This window comes from Rhamphochromis longiceps, linkage group LG23 (genome assembly GCF_057381845.1).
Source record: "Rhamphochromis longiceps isolate RC_006_pf linkage group LG23, R_longiceps_female_GT1.1, whole genome shotgun sequence".
NCBI lineage: Eukaryota > Metazoa > Chordata > Actinopteri > Cichliformes > Cichlidae > Rhamphochromis > Rhamphochromis longiceps.
The window spans coordinates 28,140,005-28,150,243 of NC_140578.1; positions in this window are offsets into that span (position 1 = coordinate 28,140,005).

Genomic DNA, 10,239 nt, shown 5'->3' on the forward strand with positions numbered 1-10,239 from the left:
GAGCTGTTTCAGTGTTCCGCGACCAGGACAAAAACCGCATTGTTCCTCCTGTATCCGAGGTTCGACTAGCAGACAAACTCTCCTTTCCAGCACCCTGGGATAGACTTTCCCAGGGAGGCTGAGGAGTGTGATCCCCCTGTAGTTGGAACACACCCTCCGGTCCCCCTTCTTGAAAATGGGGACCACCACCCCCGTCTGCCAGCCCAAGGGTACTGACCCTGATCTCCACGCAACTTTGTAGAGGCGTGTCAGCCAGGACAGCCCTACAATGTCCAGAACCTTCAGGAACACGGGGCGGACCTTATCCACACCAGGGCTCGGAAATTGGCGGGTCATCCCCCTCATCCCCAGACTCTGCTTCCTCCTTGGAAGACGTGTCAGTGGGATTAACGAGGTCCTCGAAGTATTCCTTCCACCGCCCAACAATTTTCTCAGTCGAAGTCAGCAGCGCTCCGCCAGCACTATACACAGTGCAGGTAGAGCACCGCTTTCCCCTCCTGAGACGCCTGACGGTTTGCCAGAATCTCTTTGAGGCAGTCCGAAAGTCTTTTTCCATGGCCTCTCCGAACTCCTCCCACACCCGAGTTTTTGCTTCAGCCACTGCCCGAGTCGCATTCTGCTTGGCCTATCGATACCTGTCAGCTGCCTCCGAAGTCCCACAGGCTAGCCAAGCCTGAAAGGACTCCTTCTTCAGCCTAGTGGCTCCCTTCACCTCTGGTGTCCACCATTTGGTTCGGAGGTTACCACCACGACAGGCACCAACCGCCTTGCGGCTGCAGCTCAATGCGGCAGCTTCGGCAATGGAGACGCTGAACATGGTCCATTCGGACTCAATGTCCCCAGTCTCCCTCGGAATGCTCTAGTCTAGAATAATCTTTAGATGTTCAGTTCAGTTCAGTTCATTTTTATTTCAAACATTTCAAACATGTGCCTTCACAATCATTACAAAATATCATTCCATTATTTGTTTGAAAAGGAGTAGGCTGAAGTATTTACTTATTTGTCCCTACCCCCTCAAGTTTTACCTCTCATTCATTTAATTTTTTTTTGTCTTAAATTAAACAAACAACATATGAAACATATGAAACATATGAAGTAAAACAAAACATAACATACATAAATCAAAACAAGAAATTAGCAAACCCCACCACAGTATAGTTTCTTTCATATGAAAAATACAGAATGTGTATATTTGCAGATACACAAGTTATGGAAAAACAACAAACCAAAACAAAACAAAAAAAACCAAAAAAGAACCGCAACACCATTTCCAGCAACATTACCGTCCTGGGTTAACCCCGTTTTCTTCATTCTTATACTTATTTAAAATTAGGTTTTTGCTCACGTTATGAGCTAAAACTAAAAGATGTATTAGTCAATGAGTAAAAGTGAATCAAAGTTTGCTGTCAGAATTAAAACTGCCAGCATGTAGTCTCAGATTGATTGACTATAACTTAGAAGTGAGGTGCTCTTATAGAGACAAGTCAAAGTGTTCGTAGATTTAGAAACTGTCACGGACGAGAATGCGGTGGACTCAAGAGCAGACTCAATTTGCTTAGAACTGTGTATAATTTATTGAAAAGAACAAAACGTGAACGGAACTGGGTTTAACAAAAACCATACGCAGAAAACTAAAGGAAATCCGTGGGCGGAGAAACCGGCGTAGAGCACGGGGAGACTTCTAACGGGAACTTCTGTAAACACAGGGGAGAAATGTTACTGAATGGGAAACAAACGAGTAAGGGACAAAGGTACGGAGTGCCAGTGAATAGTCTTGGGCTTACTTGGCGACCCTAGTCATTTAACGGGGAAAAGGCTGCCAGGGGTGTATTCCAAAGAGGGTCAAGAGTGGAGAGTCCGGTCCAGATTTCGAAGAGATGGAGAATACAGACTGAAGGGCAGGCTGAGGAGAAGTGGAGTATATAATCCTCGGGTTCCGAGCAGATGGGAGGACAGGATGGAGACCAAAAACAGCACTACTGGTGAGTGCGATGGGTGGAGAATCTGAAGAATACAGGAAACAAAAACATATTAACCCAAGGTCCAGATATACAGAGTCAGAGCTCAGAGGAGGCCGAGTTTACCACAGATGGTAGCAGGACGAACTGGCGAGGAGTGGCAGGCCGTGCTGGCTTAAAAACCCTCTAGGTGGAGCCCCGGAGATTGACAACAGGTGATGAGCTGGCCAACTCCACTCCCAGGGACAAATGACAGGAACCTGGACCACGCCCAACCAGACACTCCCACAGCATATGACAGAAACAACATTTATCAATCATGCAAAGTGGAATAAATGACATTGGAAATGCTTGGTGAATAAACCATGGTAGATACGAAACATTTTACCTACACACTAGACATTTACCCTTCCTCCATTGGAGACTTTCGCACGACAGCTTAACATCTCCTTCATAATCTGTCTCTTTGCTCATCACTGACTTTCTTTCTCAGCCTGCCACCACTTACCAGAGAGCGTCAGGTGATGGTATTGATTGATGGGACATATAACAACAGATAAGATTCATTAAATGGACCAATAACATCTGAGTGAAATGAAATGAACATACATGCCAGTATTTCTGAGGTTTTCCCCTGATTTACATTCATTTGACCTACAACTGCTAGATCTTATTGTCCACATACTGTACAATTTGTCACCTGACTGTAGGATTTGCATGACCAAGGGTTTGTGCAGTGTACAGAACTGCTCTAATACCGTGAAAGAGTATTTGACTAAACATTTAAAGAATTAGAATGAAGCATTTGTGCAGAAAACCACTGGCTTCCAATGTGTTTATTTATTTATTTTTAAATTTAGTTATTTCACGAAATGATTTACATTTTCTTACGCTTGATATAAATATGTGCCATTATTATTATTATTATTATTATTATTATTTTTGCCAGCACGCTTTTTCCACTTTTTCCAGAAACACACATGTACACAAAAACACACCTGCATGCAACACACAGATTTTGGAGGAGCATGAAAGAGTGCCACTCTGATTAAGTTAATTAATTCCCCTGTGGCGGCGCGCCGAGATAGAGAGTAACTTGAAACACGCCCAGAAAACAGATAAACACAGACACACACACACACACACACACACACACACACACACACACACACACACACACACACACACACACACACACACCAGCCTTATGCAGCTCTATTTCGCCTTTCTTTGTCACAAGTCAGAGAAGTGAACAAAACAATCCAATCTCATGAAACCTTTTTTTTTTCTCGTGTACCTTTTGATTTATTCTCAGCTTCCTGAGGTGAAAAGCTTAAAGAGGCAGAAAGTCATTTCCATGAGGATAGAAAGTGAGCTGTAGATTACAATAAGTCTCACATTAGGATGTATAAAATATAATTGTTTTATTGGCAACACAGAGTACTGATAGTCAGTAAAATGAGAAAAAGTCAAGAAAACTCACAGGTTAAGTTTTTTTTTTCTTTACCTTGAAGTTTTACTTCATAACATCTTCAAGAAACAAAAAAAAGACCAAAAATATGTAAATAATTAGACCCACAAAAACCTAAACTGCCAAGCGTACAAATTGAATCCACCAGGAGTAACAAAATTATTGCAGATTGGAAGAAATCCTCTGCAGGGGATTCATCTGTGATTTGAGTACCTGTGATATCTCTGCTTCAAAAGTATAAAAACCCTGGCAAAGAACAACAGTGTCGTCTCCTTTCTCTTCCTTGATTAGTACTAGGATTCAATTAAAATACTGCTGTTTCTTATGCTCTCATTTATGCTTCAATTGCTGTGGTAGGTGGTGCCTTTCTCCTCCTTCCGCTGTCTAATGATGCCTGTTTCTTATTTTTCTTGACTTTAAGCATTGGAGGGTTTTTTTCATCATATCTTTAGGGTGTTAAATAATCTAATAATGATAAAGTATAATTGCAGGGAGAGTAAGGAGATTGTGGCATTTAACATACATGCACTTCCAGATCTGACAGTGGACGTTCCTGCTTCTGAATGAACGGAGGAGGTGCTTTCCCTCCTGCAGCGGAGGAGGAATCTGGATGGATGTGGGCGGCATTATAGATGCATGAAAAATTGAATAGCAAATAAAGGATGCAGCTGGGGCACACACCTACACAGAGGCATACATGCACTCACACACTACTTGTGTGTGTGCTATGAATGTTTACATTTAAGCAGAAATCTGCCTGTGTGTGTGTGTGTGTGTGTGTGTGTGTGTGTGTGTGTGTGTGTGTGTGTGTGTGTGTGTGTGTGTGTGAGTATGTTGGAACAGTGAGAGTATACATATAGTAAACCACAGCTATATGTCTAGAGCATAGAGACCATACAGCGTGGCCTACATAGAGAGACTGTGAGTGGGGTTGAGTGGCGCTTTATTATATGCTCATCAATATGCTGTTGAGTCTCTGAGAGCCACTCTAGCATAACTTACTGATTGTACACATGCACAAATGAAGCACAGTAGATCCACTGAATCTGTCACTTCTATTCAGATTCTCATGTTATACAAGTACAGTATACAATAGAGGAAACTCAGTGAATCCAAGTTGAATATTACTGAATATTTCCATCCATTTTCTTAACTGGTTATCCAGGTAAGGTCATGGGGGTGCTGGAGCCTATCCCAGCTTTCATGGGGCGAGGGGCAGGGTACACCTTAGACAAGTCCACAGTCTTATCGCATTCAAACACACAGTCACACCCACAGTCAGTTTAGAATTAGCATTTAAGTTAACACACATATCTTTACACATGGCAGGAAGCAAGAGTATCTGGAGAGAACCCACCCAACTGTGATTTCCATTCGACCTAAATAAACAGAATGTTCTGTGCAAAAGTCTTGGGCCACCCCGTGTGTTTTTAAAAAAAAAAATTTCTTCTAGGAAAATGGGTCAGTGCAGTCATTTTCTGCAATGTGCAATCCAATATAAAAGGCAAAAACAGAGTTTTACAATTTCAACAAGCTTGAAAGTCAGTATGTGGTGTGACCACCTTTATTCTTCAGCACAGTCTGAGCTCTCTTAGGCAGCTTTCTTGTCATGTCTTTAAGTAGTCTTCAGGAATAGTTCTCCAGGCTTCTTAAAGGACATTCAAAGCTCTTCTTTGGATGTTTCTGCCTTTTGTCTGTTCTCTGTCAACATGATCCCACACTGCTTCAATAATGTTTAGGTCTGGGCCTGGGGAGGCCAATCCATGACTGATAGTGCTCCACTGTTATTTATTTATTTATTTAATCCAGGTATGATTTTACTGCATTGGCAGTGTGTTTGGGATCACTGTCATGCTGAAAAATGAAACTTACTGAATAATCTTCAGTGAGTTTCTCATCCTGTGGATTCATTCTCATCTTTACTATGATAAACTGAAGCTGACAACATAGGTTTTTGTTTTCCTTTGGTTAGAGCTGCCCTTGATTTCCATTGAATCTTCACAGCAGATTAAGGAATAATGACACTAATAGCAGTTCATGATGGAAAAACTAGAGTACTTCAGCCAGATTATACCCACCTTGTCATCTTCGTGAATAGTGGTGTGCACCAAAACCTCATAACTGCTGGCATAAGTCGTGCTTTGGTATTGTTTTGGCATGTCATGCATCTCTGGATTTTGGCAGCCTTGTATGGGTCGCGTGGCCAGATTGAAGACACAAGTGTGCGATCCTGTGACTTTTTACCACCGTTTCCCAGATTAAACAGAGGGAAACTCTTATTTTTTTTCCCTTCCGGTATCAACTTCTTCTGCTCAGCGGTGCTGATGTACAATTTTTGCTTGGCTGGGTACACCGATCATTCACGACAGTATTGCAGTGTGTCTAACAAACTCCCAGGCCCAGTAAAAATGTTTATGGGGATGTGGTGATGTCACAGTTGGCCCGCCTCACAAACAATGCGACAACTATTAACAAGGCACTGGGAGAAGTGAAAGACATCAGGTGACAGGACTACAGTGGTCAGTGATATAGGAAACTTCTGGGTAGCAGGGGCTGAAGAAAAAGCAAGGGTATTGTCCGCTGCTAAAGTGATAATGTTGCTCTTTCACACAGATGAACAATCACAAAATCTGCATGTATGAAGCACTCCAATGTTTTTTATTATAGTAGACTAGAGTACTTTTAAATAAACAAATAGCTTACGTCTTAGTTCTGAGGATCCATTTTCTCATTCACAGTTTCTAAGATATTCATACGTAAGTTTGATAAAGCGAGCAACTGATGCTATTTTTTAGGCACACACTAAAAGAAACACCACGTCTTTCACAAACCCAAGCATTTCCACTGTCTGAGGAATTTTCTGTGAGTGGAGCTGTGAAAGTACCATAGCAATCAATGTTTAACGCACACTGACGGTAAAAAGAGAAGCTGAGCAAGCAAAAGCATAAAGGGCTGAAGGACTGTGGCTATTAATCGCGAGAGAGGCAATAAAACTAAACAAGTGAGGGGAGCTCAGCAGTTTGGAGTGGTGGATTGATGATCTGTGTATGGGAGCAAACACTGTAATTAGATGCATTATGCATTCATTATTTGTTGTGGTCACGTTGAGAGAAACATGTATGAGCGTTCAGAAACTCAAACCCTCCCCAGCAAGAGTCTAATCGGCAGTCGGGGTGTTTTACTGATAAAATCAATTCTCTGAATAATCCCTCCATCCTTCATCTGCTTTATACCTCCTCCTCCTCATCGCTCTTTGCAATCTGTAATTCTCTCCTCATATTCCTGCATGTAATTACTGTTTTGGCATTATTTCACTCACTCAAGCTGACACTTTTATCATTCACTTGTTCACACTCTCTCATGCAGACCCTGTCTCACTCTTTCTCCGCCCCCACCACCATCTCTGTACTGCAGGGTATTATGTTATATGGGTGTGTCTTCCCCCCCGCGTCTGCCTGCAGTGGAGGAAATTTCCCCGGAGGCGAGCAGATGCAGAGACAGACTGAGCAGTGTAGCATAGTAGCTGTAAGGCAGTGATCCATTAGGCTAGTTTTATGGGCATTTAAATGAGGAACGCTGCCATCAACAGTGAGTGTGCTAAAACTTAATCAAAAGTTTTTATACTTTGAAGAGATCGTCTTCCAGCCAAACTACTTGAGGGTTGTGTCTCAGTAGCTTTTACATTAAGCCGCAGCTCTCAGACTCAGTTTTTTTTTAAAACTTGTCTTATGTAAGTAACTTTTTGTTTTTTCTCATAGAAAACATAAAAACCAAAGAATGCATTAGAACTCACTACAGCTTATAAGGTTTTTGTATTATATAGTAACTAGGGGATGCCCCGGAGCATGCTTTCATAGGGCAAGATTACATAAGGAAGAGGAGTTCAGGTCATTCTAAAGGAAGGGAAACAGGAAGAAAAGGCCGAGATATGCCAAGTTACACAAGAACTGGACTGAAAATCAGTGACAACAATAAGTGTCTATAGATATCTGTAAAGCACGGTGGAGGCTCTGTCATGGTTTGAGCTGCATTTCGGCCAGTAGTGTTGGAGATCTTATCAAAATTGATGAAACTGTGAACACAGAAAGTGCCACCAGATTTTGATCTAGATACTTTTCAAAGATATAAAACAGAAGGAAGATTCCACCTGTTCTCTATTTTTAATGAGAGGGTAGTGGACCTGTCTGTGTCTCCTGAAGTCCATGAGGAGTTGTTTTAAGGATGTTCAGCTTCAGGTTATTTTCTGAGCACTAGTGGGACAAATTCTCTACCTCTGATGAGCCCAACCACGGTGGTGTCATCAGCATATTTGACGACGACGTTGGTTGGGTGGGTTGGTGGACAGGGCGTACAGTAGGGGGTTGAGAACGCAGCCATGTGGGGGTCTGGTGCTGAGTGACAGTGGAGGGGAGAGGTGGGGGCTGAGTTGGACTGATTGAGGCCAGTTGGTGAGGAAATCTTTGATCCAGGAGCAGGTGGGATGTGGAGCTGTAGCAGTTTGGTGGTGAGGATGTCTGGGATTATAGTGTTGAAGGCTGAGCTGTTGTCCACAAAGAGCATCCTCATGTAGTTCTTTCTGTTCCCCAGATGGCTCTGTGGATGGTGATGGTGATGGCACCCAAAGTGGAGCAATTTGCTCTGTGAGCAAGCTCGAGGGCGAGGAGTAGACATTTTCTGATGTGCTAAGAAGCTATCCACTCGAAACACTGTATGACTAGAGACGTTAGAGCTATAGATCTGTCGTTGTTGAAACACATAAACGTTGTACTTTTTCTTATTTGCTGAAAGCGCCTTTACACATTTATTAAATGGAACATTTTAGAGATTGCTAATTGGAAATAGTTAGGTATTTATTTTAGTACGTCATTTGTGCTTAAAAGTTAGGGAAAGCAGGAGAACAGAAGGTGCAGTATACAGTATAATAGTACAATATCTGTGTGTGTGTGGGTGTGTCGCGTTGGTCGAGCCATTAGTGACAGGAGAGGAGAGGAGGGAGTGACAGAGCAGGGAGGAGTGGAGGGGTTGATTACGAAGAGGAACAAAAGTCCGTCATCAGCAGGAAAACTCCTAAACTGTCGATTGCTTTGTTGCTGCAGTGTGTGTGTGTGTGTGTGTGTGTGTGTGTGTGTGTGTGTGTGTGTGTGTGTGTGTGTGTGTGTGTGTGTGTGTCTGTGTGTGTGTGGATAGTGGTGCATTGGGAAGCCCTGCCCACAAGAGCTGTCTAGCTGTTGCCTTCCAAATGTAATCCATTTACTGGCTGATGTCGAAGCAGGATACCCAGCAATAAAAGGAAAGAGAAGAGGAAGAAGAAAAACATCCACTCACTCTCACTAAGATTTTGTTGGCATGTCTGTGAGGAACATGAGCTCAGATTAATACTAGCAGACTTAGCGCTTACAAAGCAGCTCTGATTTCATCAATGAGATCCAAATTATTGATGAATTTCTCATCGGGACTTTGAATGCATGAACAGGGTTTAGTTAGGTTATTCTGCAGTGGATTTTTATAAAACCAGCAATAAGCTTTAATATTTAAATGTGTACACTTATTATTTTAGTCTGAATGAAAAAAACTGAAGCTTGGTTTTTGCTTTTTAAGAGTAAGCACTACTACATAGTTTTCATGCTAGCAGGAGAAACTGATTGCTATGGCTATCAAACAGTTCAGTCTTTTTTTTTTGCATACAAACACCTTATCTTCTTCTTCTTCTTCCCTAGACTGCGTCTGTTGTCACGAGATCGAGTGAAACCAAAGATATGTCGAAGATAATGCTGCATTGCTGCAAGCAACGTCTCCATCTTTCAGATGGAGCATATTGATGAAATCATAAATTAGAGCACGGCCTCGCCCTGTCTGGCTTTATAGCTGTGGTAAGACAGAGCAGCTGCTGCTGAGCTGCAAAGAAAATGCTGTGCATCTGCACCAACATGAAGTCACATGATGCCAAACCTGAGTCAGGCTGAAATGGAATAAAACTACAATTTGATTGTTAATTGTCTCGATTTAAATGCAATTTATTGAGCTTTATGCATCAAAGCCAGTGGTAATAGTTCATTTTCAATTTACAGGAAGTAGGGGTTGAGTGCATTAATTTTAAGTTGATTAGCATACTTTAATCTGCTCTTTATTTAATGAAATAAGTAAAATAAATAAGTAGTTTCATGGATCAGAAGAGGTAAATCAACGTGAGAGTAGGATTTGAATTTTCAACGCTTCTAAAACACAATATATTAAACTTTCCACATAGATGTTTTCTTAGGTCCTTTATCAGTAGGAAATACTTTAAAACCTGTTAAAAAAAATAGAGTTAAAATCCAAACTCTATTATGCCCTCTTTCACATTTTCCAAAGCCATCCGGTAGAACCATATTGAAGTCTTCAAGGGGCTCAATCTGGCCCTCGGGCCTTATGTTTAACAGCCCTGCATTAAAGGATGCCTTAGGCAAGCGAAGTCATGTGTGACAGGCGAATCACTTCCAGTGTGGACGCAGATTTAAAATTCTGTGGTTTGAAAGGTTGTGATATAGTTTTCTCGGCTGTGTATCATTTATTTTCAACATGAGTTTAATGGTGTGGTTTGATGACACCGCGAGGATAAAAGAATTCTCCGTAGCTTCAGACTGACACTAGTCTTGTTCTGGAGATGGATATTTGCTGTCAGGCTTTTGCTGCCCTGGGGAGGGATTGCGTGCAGAAAACACTGCAGGATATCTTTGCGCTAAGATCGACCGCCAGCAAAAAGACCCTGTGGTCTCACCAGCTAAGTACTTGTACAACCACCATCATCTTTTAATTCACTCTGTTTGACAA